The following is a 12,158-nucleotide window of genomic DNA, read 5'->3' as shown; positions in this document are numbered from 1 at the left end:
TGTTCGCGAGTGGACTTGGCAGGAGCGCGGTCCGGGCGGGGCCGACGAGGTGGGGCCGAGCAGCCACGACCCCTTGCTCGCCTGCCGGCTGTTGACCCTCGCGTCCTCCCGGGCCGGCCGAGGTGGCGGGCGGAGCGCCGTCCTTCTCCCCGGCCGCCCTCCCGCCGGGGCCCGGGCTAGGCGAGTCGAGTCGGGTCCCTTTCGGCGGGGGATACAGGGAGGTTGGAGGTGTCGCAGCCCTGGGGCCGCGTGGGGGAGCGGCTTCGTGGCCTCGAGTTCTCTTTGCGCAACTTTCCGCGGTGGCCGCAGCTCTGCCAATTTAGCTACCGTGTCTGGCGCCGACACCTGCCCCTACCGCGAGAGCCCAGGCGGCTGCCCCAGCGCCGCGGCTGCTGTGGCCTTGGGGGAGGGAGAAGAGGCTTCTCCTCCGACTTGGCGCCGCCTGCTTCTCGGCGCTTCCACTGCCTTCGGTCTGCAGACGCCTCTGGTTAAAAGGAGGGTTGTGTCAGTCTCCAAAATTGACCTCTTTTGGCGAGTCTGTCAACTTTATTAAAAAACCCGCAAGGTTGTAAACGGGCGAGCCCCAAGTTAAGATCATCGCCTTCCCTGAGCTTCCCAGGGAGAGCTCGCTTTTTTTCCCCCAGTAACACTTCATACTTTATTTCTTATAGCACCTACCGCAGTGTTCTTGTGCTGTTTATGCAGCTGCCCCCATCGGACCGGCATCTCATTCATTCTCTCTTTTGCATCGTCCTCTTTCGGCCATAAAATAGATGCCCACAAGTTGAAGGAATGAACGTCTGTTCTTGTTCACCCAGCTCATTCGCCGCTTGAGCAGTTTATGCTTGGATGTGCTTATTACTTATTCCCTGAGCTTTTCCTTCCTGAATCCTTCCACCCAGTAGGAGGAAAATCCCACTGATGATGCTTTGTCGAGGTTGGACCTCTTAATTACAAATACATCTGGCAGTTTCGCTTAGGCTATTATTGTGTAGTGTGGTTGGGCACATGCTAACAGTTTGAATCACTCCCTTTCTTCTCCTGGGATATTTTAAGGATGGAGGCTATTAACTTTCTAATGTAGTTCTGCTGATTCTGGCAGTCTGGATTCCTCCGGTAATCAGAGCGTTGCCTTTTGGTTTAACAAGCATTTTTAAAGCCCTGCAATTGGGAGTCACTACCTGATGGCCTGAGAGTCACAACTTTAGCCTTTTTTTTTAGTGCAGAGTGTAGTATTTTAGCCAATTAATATGCCCCTTACCATGCCTTGTTGAGTGCTTTGTGCACACAGGTGCTCAGTAAATATAAAATTATGGATTAAATTTGCATTCAGGAAATTGAGTTGGAATTGACTGTCATGTGACCTGTATGTGACTAAAAGAATCTTACTGAAATTGTATATGGTTCCATCAGATGAGAAATGAAATATTTTTTAGACATTTCTAAATCAGGCTCCTCTAGAGTGCTTTTCAGTACCACTGTACTATACTATAGCTGGAACATACTATAACTGGAAACTTCAAAATAGGTGCATATAATATGAAAGTGTGATTTCTTAAAAGACCAGTCAGAAACTTGAACGTAATTATATTTAAAGGGCCAACTGAATCAGGTTTCTTAATGGAAAAAAATTTTTTCTGACACTTTTTTGTGGAAAATGGGGTGCACTGGATTTTGGAGCTGGAGACTTTATCCCCTTGTTAGCTTCCTATTATGGTCACAATGTCGTTGTTATATAACTCATTGATTTACTTCATGTTACTTTTACACGCGTTTATGTAAGCATAATTGTCGTATTACTCTGTTTTACACAGTCTCTATGATTAATCCAAGACCTGTGTATTAAATATAAGTTCAGCTCTAGGTTCTAACTTAATGCAGTTTTATTAGAACTGGATGTTAACTGGTGCATAACTAGTATGTCCTTCAAAGATTTCTTATTTTTAATATTTTATAGTGACATTGGTGCCTTACATCTCCTTACTACCTGACAAGTAACTTCTGTTTTAATTATTCAAGGGTTTGTTACTTTTGCTGAGATCCCAACCTCACGATTTTGTTCTGATATTTGCACGAATAGACTTAACTAAGTCTGAGATACATGCGCAATGAAAGGTTTTTTTTGGACTTCTTTTTGAAGTTTGGAACTGGTGTATACTCCAGATGCAAATGCTACATTGTAATTTTGGTAAATCATCTTAGACCTTTTCATTTTCCTGCATGTAGTAACTAGGGAAATGAAGACATTCATCAATGTCTGCTGAATTGACAACACTTGGGAAAACCCGTAAAAGAGGATAAAGGCTGTATTCTTAACATGTTCTATTTTGAACTTAACATGTTCTATTTTGAACTACACTGATTTCGGTATTTTCTGGGTTTTTTGGAAACAATTTGGGGCCAAATAAAGTTTCTCAGGTAGCCGTAGTAACATAGGCAAAATGAAACAGACGTATAATGACTGTAGAAAGCTGTGAGAGTATAGAAGCAGTGAAGAGCCATTGAGGAAACACTGACAAGATATTTGGGTCGAACGCTTCCTTCTCACAGCACAGCTTTATTGATTGCTACTGTGTACCAGTCAGTAGCATTTTAGTTGCTAGAGCTATAGTGGTGAATAAGACAGACAAGATCCTGGTGCTCAAGAAATTATGTATTTAAACCTGAGGTTTGAGATGGATTTCCAGGTGAACACTCCAGGGTAGGGAACAGCTTGAGCAAAGTCATGAGTATCAGTGCTGGGGATTGGTTAAGCGTGGCCAGAGTTTTCAGTGTCTGGAGGGATGAGTAGGGTAGATGGAGGTAGGGCCAGATTGTGAAGGTAACTTAAATTATAATGAATTATGAATTTTCTTCTTTTAGGGGAAGAAACTCATATGGATTATGGAGAGTGAGATAGTCATTCCTTTTTGAGGATTTTTCTTCATTTCTCCTTAAGTTGAATGAGTAGAAATTTTTTTAGTTCTTATGTATTTAGATTTTCTTGTTTATGGGCTTGATTCTTTATAGCATCAGACTAAAATAATTCGATAGTTTTTTTCTTTAGTTGTCAAACTCCAGTCTTAAATTTAAATTTGCCTATTGTCACCAAATTTTTATAAGTCCTTTTAAAAGGACTTCTGTTGTACCTACTTTCTTAGTCTTTCAGAACTCTTGTGATTGAATTTAAGGGAAATCAACAGTGTTTTCTACTTCTGTGTGGGAAGCTTATCTCAGCAGCAGTGGAATTGGTCCTTTAGTCAGTTTTCACCCTCAATTCATGAGGCCATGTGGTAAAAGGCAGGAATGAGGTAAAACTAAAGAGCATCTTGCTTGTTTTTATTCTCTTCTGTACGTCTGAACAGCTAGAAGAAGAAATGTGTTGTATATAAGGAAGGCCTGGCAATCTACTTCTGAAAAATCAGCCTTTGAAAACCCTGTGGAACACAGTTGTACTCTGACACACATAGGGTGCCGTGGATCGGATCGATTTAACACCAACTGGTAAAAACAATACAGAACTGTATGCATGTCTCTGTGTGTGTATACATATACATATAGTTGTTGTTAAGTGCGTCGAGTTGGTTTAAACTCATAGCGACCCTATGGGCAATAGAACGAAGCACTGCCCGGTCCTGCACCATCCTCACAATCATTATGCTTGGGCCTGTTGTTGGAGCCACTGTGTCAGTTTATCTCATTGAGGTTCTTCCTCTTTTTTGCTGACCCTCTACTTTACCAAGGGTGATGTCCTTCTCTAGAGACTGATTCTGCCTGATAACATATCCAAAGTGTGTGAGGTGTAGTCTCAGCATCCATGCCTCTAATGAGCATTCTGGCTATACTTCTTCCAAGACAGATTTGTTCACATGTACATATATGTATGTATGGTGTATTTGTGTGTGTAGGTATACTGTCATGCGCTGCATAATGTCCATTTCTGCAATGTCCGACTTCATATGCGTCCTTGATCCCATAAGGTTGTAATAAAAAAGAAAAAGTTGTAATATAGTGCAGAAATCCCCATGGGAGAATGGACCATAGCTGATGTAACGTAGCAAATGCAACATCTTCACACACGCAACACATGTATCTCGTGTCTCTTGTATACAAAGTGATTGCGCTGCCGGGCGTGTAATGGTACAGTACAAATATAACCTATAACATATGTCTTGATAGTCATAATAAAGGCCCGTGTTACTGGCTTATGTATGTACTGTACTTTCTGTAGTTATTTTAATGTAAACTTTCTGTGTTTACAAATAAAAAATTTACCGTATGACAATGTATACTTCGACTCATAGGCAGCAGCTTCCAATCTCCTGTACTGTGTGTCTCTTGAGTGTTGTAGCATTATCTCTGTTTAATTTTCTTTCGAAAATGTTACTATTGCTCGTGATTTAGGCATGTCTGCATAACATCCCATTTCACAGACCATATCCTGGACGTTAAGTGACGCATGACTCTGTGTGTGTGTGTGTGTGTGTGTGTGTGTGTGTGTGTGTATGTAGTCCTGGTGGTACAGTGGTTAAGAGCTTGGCTGCTAAGCCAAAGGGTGGTAGTTCGAATCTACCAGCCACTCCTTGGAAACCCTGTGGGGCAGCTCTACTCTGTCATATAGGGTCACTATGAGTTGGAATCAGCTTAATGGCAACAGCAATGGGTGTGTGTGTGTGTGTTTATGTATCAAAGTATTAGTAGCAGCTGATAATAGCAGTAAATGTGACTTAAAAATACTTTAAAATAGCCACTGTGACTCAGATTTGATTGGTTGTCTTATTCAGAATTTCTGCCTTTAATTTACAGTGTTTAAGTTTTTCTTGTTCTCTTTGTGTCTTTATTCAGTATAAGGAGCCTCATTGCTCTTTCCTCAGACTCTGTCACTTAATCAATAATCAATAATAATCAATAGGTGAACCCCCCAAAAGAAAAAACCGGTTGCCGTCGAGTCGAGTCCGACTCCTAGCGACCCTATAGAACAGGGTAGAACAATAGGTAGATGATGTAAATCCAAGTTATTAACTTGGCTTTGTTTTAAAGCCTACCTGGATGAGTATTTTTTCATTAAGTGAAGATTAATCAAAAGTGGAAATCTATCAGCAGACGTTACTTTGTGTGTGTGTGTATGTTGAGAGGTATTTATATTTCATTAAATTAAAAACCCATTTATTAGTGACCACTTATGTGCCAGATGGGGCTGGATAAAAATAAAAGAGGAGTCCAGTTTGGTGAACTAGATGATTTCTAAGTTTCCTTCCTGTTTTAAAATGTGGAGAAAAGAAAGTTGGCTATGGGGGAAAAAAGTACTGCATAGCAAAACAACCATGGTATGGAACTAGTCTTTTCCTTTATAAAATCATTTTAAGTAAGGTATTGGAAAATAGCGTTTTTCTTAAATGGGTCTCTAAGCTTAAAAGAAAGTGATTGGAGACTGGAGTGCCCTTTTTTATACTGCCAGTCATTTGCAAAATACTTTTTTCCTCTGCCTGGAATTTAAGTCCATAGATTAGTAAATTAGTTTTGATTTCACAGAACAAAATTAATTCTGTTAGAGCTTACTTATTGCAGTCATCATTAAGAATGTTTATAAACTTAGGTTGTGCTTAGGGAGTCTTGAAATTAAGTTTTCATTAGCATGGTTAATATTAGAGAAACAAGATACTGACCAAAGGGACCAGTAGAAGTTATTTCATACTGATTTGTTTGGTTTAAAGGAAATGACTTTTAGGATGTCCAGAATCAGGATTTTGTTAGGTGCCTAATAATTAGAGAAAGGTATTGTTGGGGATAGGGAAGTTGGGTGTGGATGAAAATGCTAGGAAAACAGGGCTATTTTCCTTTCTGTATTAAAGAACAAAAACCTCATGTGGTTAAGATTTTAAGCAGTATCCTGTCTGCCTTAGTCTTAACCTAGCATAGAAGCCTAGTTCTTAAATCAACATTTTATCATCAAGGGTTTCCTTCTTTTTTTTTTCCTCAGCTGCAGTTCACTAAACAATTTGCTGTGAGCCTAAGAGTATAATGGATAGATTTTTGGCAATATGTATCTTGGGGACCTCAGGTCCCAGCATGTGGCGACCCATCTTTATGTCAGCTGTCTTCTGCAGGAGGTGGAAAATGGACAGAGCAGAAATCTTGCAGGAAATCTAGAACCTGTGTTTTAAATTATTCTTGATTTAAAGTGATGGTTCCTCGGTACCTTAGAGGATCTTCCTTTAGCCACAGTGCATTTTTTGCATTTGGTAGCTTCCTTGGCTTCCTGTTCGATGATAGTTTATTCACAGCTCTAGTGCTGGGGTAGGTACATACCAGCAGTGGTAGGTAGTATCTGCAATATGAAGTGAGTTGGGCAGCCATTATCACTCTTGGCCTATTTATAGAGCTTATATCAGTGGAGAAAAGGTTGGCTGGCAAGCAGGCAAAGCTGCTCTCTTCCCGTGGTTGCAGGCTTACAATTTATATTTTGGTTCAGGATAGGCCAAACCCTGCATATTATGGCCGAATTCACCCAGCTACGTTGATTTTAGTGTTCCCTCCTATTCTGTACCCCAGCCCATTAGCACTCTACTTTCTTAGTCAACTTCACTCTTAAAGAAGAAAAAAACCACAGTAACTATTATCACACTGAAAAACAGTTGTCATCGTTAGGTACCATCAAGTCTGTTCTGACTCATAGTGATTCTGTGTATAACAGAATGAAACGTTGCCTGGTCCTGCAACATCCTTACAATCGTTGCTTGAGCCCGTGGTTGCAGCCATTAATTAACATTAATTAATGCAATATAAGTTTCCTTATATTGAATAGGAAACCCTGGTGGTGTAAAAGTGCTACGTCTGCTAAGAAAGAGGTGGGCATTTTGAATCCGCCAGGCGCTCTTTGGAAACTCTATCCGGCAGTTCTGCTCTGACCTGTAGGGTCTTTATGAGTCAGAATTGACTTGAGGGCAGTGGGTTTGTTTTTTTGTTTTTATATTGAATAAAGACATGAAAGAGAATAGAAGCAAAACTTAAACACTGTAAATTAAAGGCAGAAATTCTGAATAAGACAACCAATTAATGTCAGTACATCTCATTGAGATGTCATTGTGTCAATTCATGTCTGTAAATCCCTGTATGTAAGGAAACAGCTTTACTAGGCTATCAGCAGGTGTCTCAGTTTTTGTCTTACAGTTTATGTGGAAAGGTAAAATAAAAGGACAGTTACTCTATTGAAATCGTGTTGATTTATATTTTTATATACCAAAAAATGCGTTGCCTTCAAGTTGATTCCTACTCATAGCAACCCTATAGGGTAGAGTAGAACTGTCCCATAGGGTTTCCAAGGAACCAGCTGGTGAATTTGAACTGCTGACCTTTTGATTTGCCGCCGTAGCTCTTAACCACTGTGCCACCAGGGCTCTGTTTTTATATACCAGTCAGTAGTAATGTTAAGTGAACTATAATTAATCAGCAGTGATTCCCAAATAACGTACGATATTCTGTCAGCATTCAGATTTCTCCAGTTATCTCATAAATGTATTTTTATAGTCATTCAGATTTACATTTCTAACAAGTTCCCAGGAAGTTATCCTTAAAAATTACCCCGGGGATCTTGTTAAAATATAGATACTGAATCAGTACATCCGGGGGCGGGAATGCAAATTCTCAGCAGGGGTTCGAACCAACGTCACAAGCCCTGGGTTTCCCATAGTCTGAATTTGCAGATCTCATCCCTGTGGTGGTTTTAAACATGTTCCTCTGTGCCATGGGTTTCTTGTTAATTGGTATTTAGATTTAGTGGCTTGATTGGATTCAGTTTCTATAATGTATATACTCACTTTTTTTTGGTGGGGGGGCAAAAATACTTTACAGATGATGCCGAGTACTTCGTCAGGAGGCATGTAACATCTGGCTCGCTCTGTGATGTTAGCAGCTGTTGATGTTCCTTGCCCAGTGCCATTAATTAATTACTCATGATTCCTCACTCTGAATGCCTTTCTTCAGTCCCGGTGTTGGGTCTTTTTCATGTATATTGTTTACAATCTCTACACCCACATCCTTTGGAGATAGCAAAGGGAAGGGATGCATTGCTGTAGAAAAAAGGCTGTTCTTATCATATTCTGCTTTTGTAGATGTTTTCATTTCATTCCTAACCTTTTTGGTTCCTGCACTGTCCACATTATCCACGCCGCAGCAGCTTCTCAGTGAAAAAACTAACCCAAAAATCTGACAAGTTATTGAAAGAAATCCTTTTGTCATTTAAGTTAATGTTTATATGTGGAAATTAGAAAAGAGTTAATTATTTTCCTCTTTCAGATTTGAGAACATCACTGTGATGGAATAAGTCATAGAATCTTTTCCTAGAACTGAACATCTGGTTGGGGGGAACTCTGCTTTTATTTTTAGCAAGATACTGCATTTTACCTTAATTTGTTAACGGCTTAAGAAAATTAGTTTCATAGTATCTCATTTTTGCATTTTTATGCATAGATGCACAGTCACTTTGTATATGGTATTCTCAATGCAAGAAAACAGCTTTACTAGGCTATTAGCAGTTGTCCCATGGTTTATGTGGAAAGGTAAAATAAAAGGGAAGTTACTTTTATCAGAATTATGTAATTAATTTCATGTAATGGAATATATTCTTATGTATAAGTCAATGTAATGTTAAGTGAATAAGTTATTTCACTAGTGGTCTTGGTGATTTTTTAAAAAAGATTCAGTCCATCGATTCAACAAGTATTTATTAAATATTATAGACTAGAAACTGTGAGTGATCTGAGGATAATTAATATGACGTCTGTTTTCAGAGGACGTTAATGGGGCTGTTATTTGCACAGATAACTTGTTTCTTTTCTCATAATGTGCTATTCCCTCCCTCCCCCATGTATCAGGTTAACTTTTAATTTCATGGGCTTAAATTTTCCTGACCATTACTCTGTGTGTGTGTGTGTGTGTGTGTGTGTTTAAAAATCATCCTCTTACAGCAGTGTGTTTGTGTGCCACAGTCAGAAAAATCAGGTGATAATTTTTAGGTGCTAATTTTCTTGGGTGATAACTAGTATAGTAATTCTCCCCCACCATTAGATTGCCACAATACTCCATGCAGATAGCCATCTTGTCTAACACACTAGAATAACTTTAAAATCTTTCTGTGACAATTGCCCTAATCAGCAGGAAGTAGGCACACAATGCTGTTTTGAAAGCCTTGTTACATTCTAGTTCCAGTTTTATCTTCATGGGTTACAGTTTGTCTCTTGGTCTCCAGTCTGCATGTTCTCTGTCCACTATTCCTTTTTGTTTATATTTAAAAAAACAAAACAAGCAGTGTCAAAACATCTTAACTTGTATATATACATGTATATATTTCAGCTTCTATAGTTAAGCCAAGTTTGACAAAGAGCTGGGAGAGTGATATTAAGGACTCAAAATCGATTGTCATGGCTTTTTTCTTTTTTTTTTTAACCTTGGCTCCAACCATTAAAGAAGTCAATACTACTTAAAAAATGATCTAACAGTAGATGCAGGTTATAATCTGTTTTATAACTGTCTTGGAGGCAGAAACTTGTGTTATCTTAGAGTTAACTACATTCTTGTTGGTGGTTTCACTTTTTTTTTTAAGTCTCATACATATAAGAAATAAGTGTCTTTACAACCGTATAGAAGCAGTCCAGTTGCCTTGACTTTTGGTGCTAAGGTAGTGCACTATTTTTGAATCATGGGTTCAGTAATAAACATACCTGGTTGAATATATAAGTTGTATGGCTAGCTAACAATTGTTGAATATTGAAGCTAAGCCTATTAAAAAAAAAAAGTTAAAAATTTTGCTTAGACTAGACTACTGCAAAGGTTTTTAAACTGTAACTCCCTTGCTCATAACTCCCTCTGCACTCTTTTTTGTTGTGAAAGATGGCATAGTTTTTCCTTTTATTGATTGATCATTTGTTATGCCTTAGGCACAGTTTTAAGTGGGTGCAGTGTGGAAAATTAGCCACTTTTCTTCAAATATAACAAAGATACCAAAGGGGTAATGGTTGTGGTTTATATAAAATGAATCAAAACAATGGATATTTTGTTTTTAGGAGAAACGATCAAATCGGCAGCATGTAAATTCCTGAAATGGCTTAGAATTGGCTATTTAAGCACTGGAACAGCTTGTAGTAGTTGAACCACAGATCTGACCAAGGATATGGCGTTTTATCTGCATATCCTGTGACTGTTTTGTACAACTCCTTTCTAAAGCTTTATCTCATGGTTATGCATATCCAAAGGGCTGATGTGATGCTAATGGTATATTTGTGAATAAAGTCAGTGCTGAGGTAAAGGGTAACTCTCCACTTGTAGAAGAGCTTGTCTTTAAAATTTTTAAATGGTTTAGAAATTATTAATGTAAGTAATAGGATTTTTAAAATGTCATCTTTTTAAAAAATCAGAATGCCCTTAATATTCTACTTTAATAAAATGCTTTTTAAACACCTAAGTTATGGGACTTTATATCCGCAGGGCCTTTACTAAGTGTCTTTTGCTTAATAACACAGAATTTAAGATGTATGTTCAATAAATATTAAGTGTCTACTGTATGCTGGGGGGAAGCCCTGGTGGCGTAGTGGTTAAGTGGCCGCTAACCAAAAGTTTGGCAGTTCGAATCCACCAGGTGCTCCTTGGATACTCTGTGGGGCAGTTCTACTCTGTCCTCTAGGGTTGCTACGAGCCTGCGTCGACTAGACAGCAACGGGTTTTTTTTTTTTTTTTTGTAAACGGGTTTGGGTTTTTTTTTGGTAAACGAGTTTGTTTTTGGGGGGGGGGTGGTATGCTGGGACTACAGTAATCAATGCAACAAAGCCCCTGCCCTCTTGTATCTTATATCCTTGTGAGGCAGACAGTGAACTAAAGGCATAAATAAGGTAATTTTAGACATGGTTTTTAAGTGGTAATGGGGTGTGGGTAAGAGGAGGCGTTTAGGGAAGGTTTTTTAAGGTGAGTTTGAGTTGAGACCTGAAGAATAAGAAGGAGCCTGCCTCATGAAGACTTTCCTGGCAGCGGGAACAGCAAGTGCAGCCCTTTGAGTAACAAAGGATGTTGGTGTGTTGAAGGATTTGGAGCCCAGAGAAGGAAAATGATGCTGAAAGTGAGATTTAATCAATACCAAAACCCTTAAAAAAGAAGTTTTATTCTAAGGGGAGGGAAACATATAGAGAAACTGTAAATCTAGACAAGTAACAGCCTTTTTTACCTTCTTAAGTGTAAAATATAGATGTGCCTTGTTTTCACAAAAACTATATCCTTGTGTATTTCTGGAGCCCTGGTGTTGCGGTAGTTAAGAGCTCGGCTGCTAACCAAAAGGTTGGCAGTTCGAATCTACCACCCATTTCTTGGAAACTCAGTGGGCCAGTTCTGCTCAGTCCTACCAGGTCACTATGAGTCAGAATCAACTCAGCGGCAACTGGTTTGGTTTTTGTATATTTGTGGGCAAAACCAAATTCTAAGTACTAAGTTTCAAATACATTTGGAAAAACTTATTTTAAAGAAGTCTGTGTTAAAACTTCATGTTTTAAGTGTATAACCTAATTTTTGTAAAGAATCAGATGTTCTGAGCTTTCATGTTTGGCTAAAGGAAGCTGGCTACTTGTGTAGCATGATGTAGTCTTAGGCTAAGAAGCAGGTTGGAAATCAGAAAGTGTTCTAAATATACATTAGCCATTGACCTACATATTCTTTTCTTAGACATGAGGATTATACATTACAGGTTAGCTATGAGCAATAATTAATAAAAATAATTAAAATGTTCTGAAAACCTGAATAGAATTGTTTAGATATAGTTTGTATTGTGGGTAGGCTACATAGTGTTTTTAAATTGCAGCTTTCTAAAAAGCCTACAAATATACAATAAAAAAATTTAGGTTTTTTTTTTTTTTTTTTTGCCCTATTAGTGACTGAAGCTTTTTTTTTTTTTTCTGGTGAATTTTTCAAATGAAATCGCCTACAACTCTTTTGCTTTTTCTCTAGGATATATTCCAAGGAGTGGGATTGCTGGATCGTATGGTAGTTCTATTTCTAGCTTTTTAAGGAAGCGCCAAATCGATTTCCAAAGTGGTTGTACCATTTGACATTCCCACCAGCAGTGTAGAAGTGTTCCAGTCTCTCCTCAGCCTCTCCAACATTTATTATTTTGTGTTTTTTGGATTAATGCCAGCCTCGGA

General features: G+C 38.8%; 1 protein-coding gene across 6 annotated transcripts in view; it reads left to right on the top strand.

The window, feature by feature from the left end:
* ARK2N (arkadia (RNF111) N-terminal like PKA signaling regulator 2N) overlaps positions 1–12,158 on the top strand; it is a 124,710-nt gene that overhangs the window by 949 nt on the left and 111,603 nt on the right. The window lies entirely within an intron of this gene.

This window comes from Loxodonta africana, chromosome 11 (assembly GCF_030014295.1).
Source record: "Loxodonta africana isolate mLoxAfr1 chromosome 11, mLoxAfr1.hap2, whole genome shotgun sequence".
Taxonomy (NCBI): Eukaryota; Metazoa; Chordata; class Mammalia; order Proboscidea; family Elephantidae; genus Loxodonta; species Loxodonta africana.
This window is presented reverse-complemented; position numbering and strand designations above follow the sequence as displayed.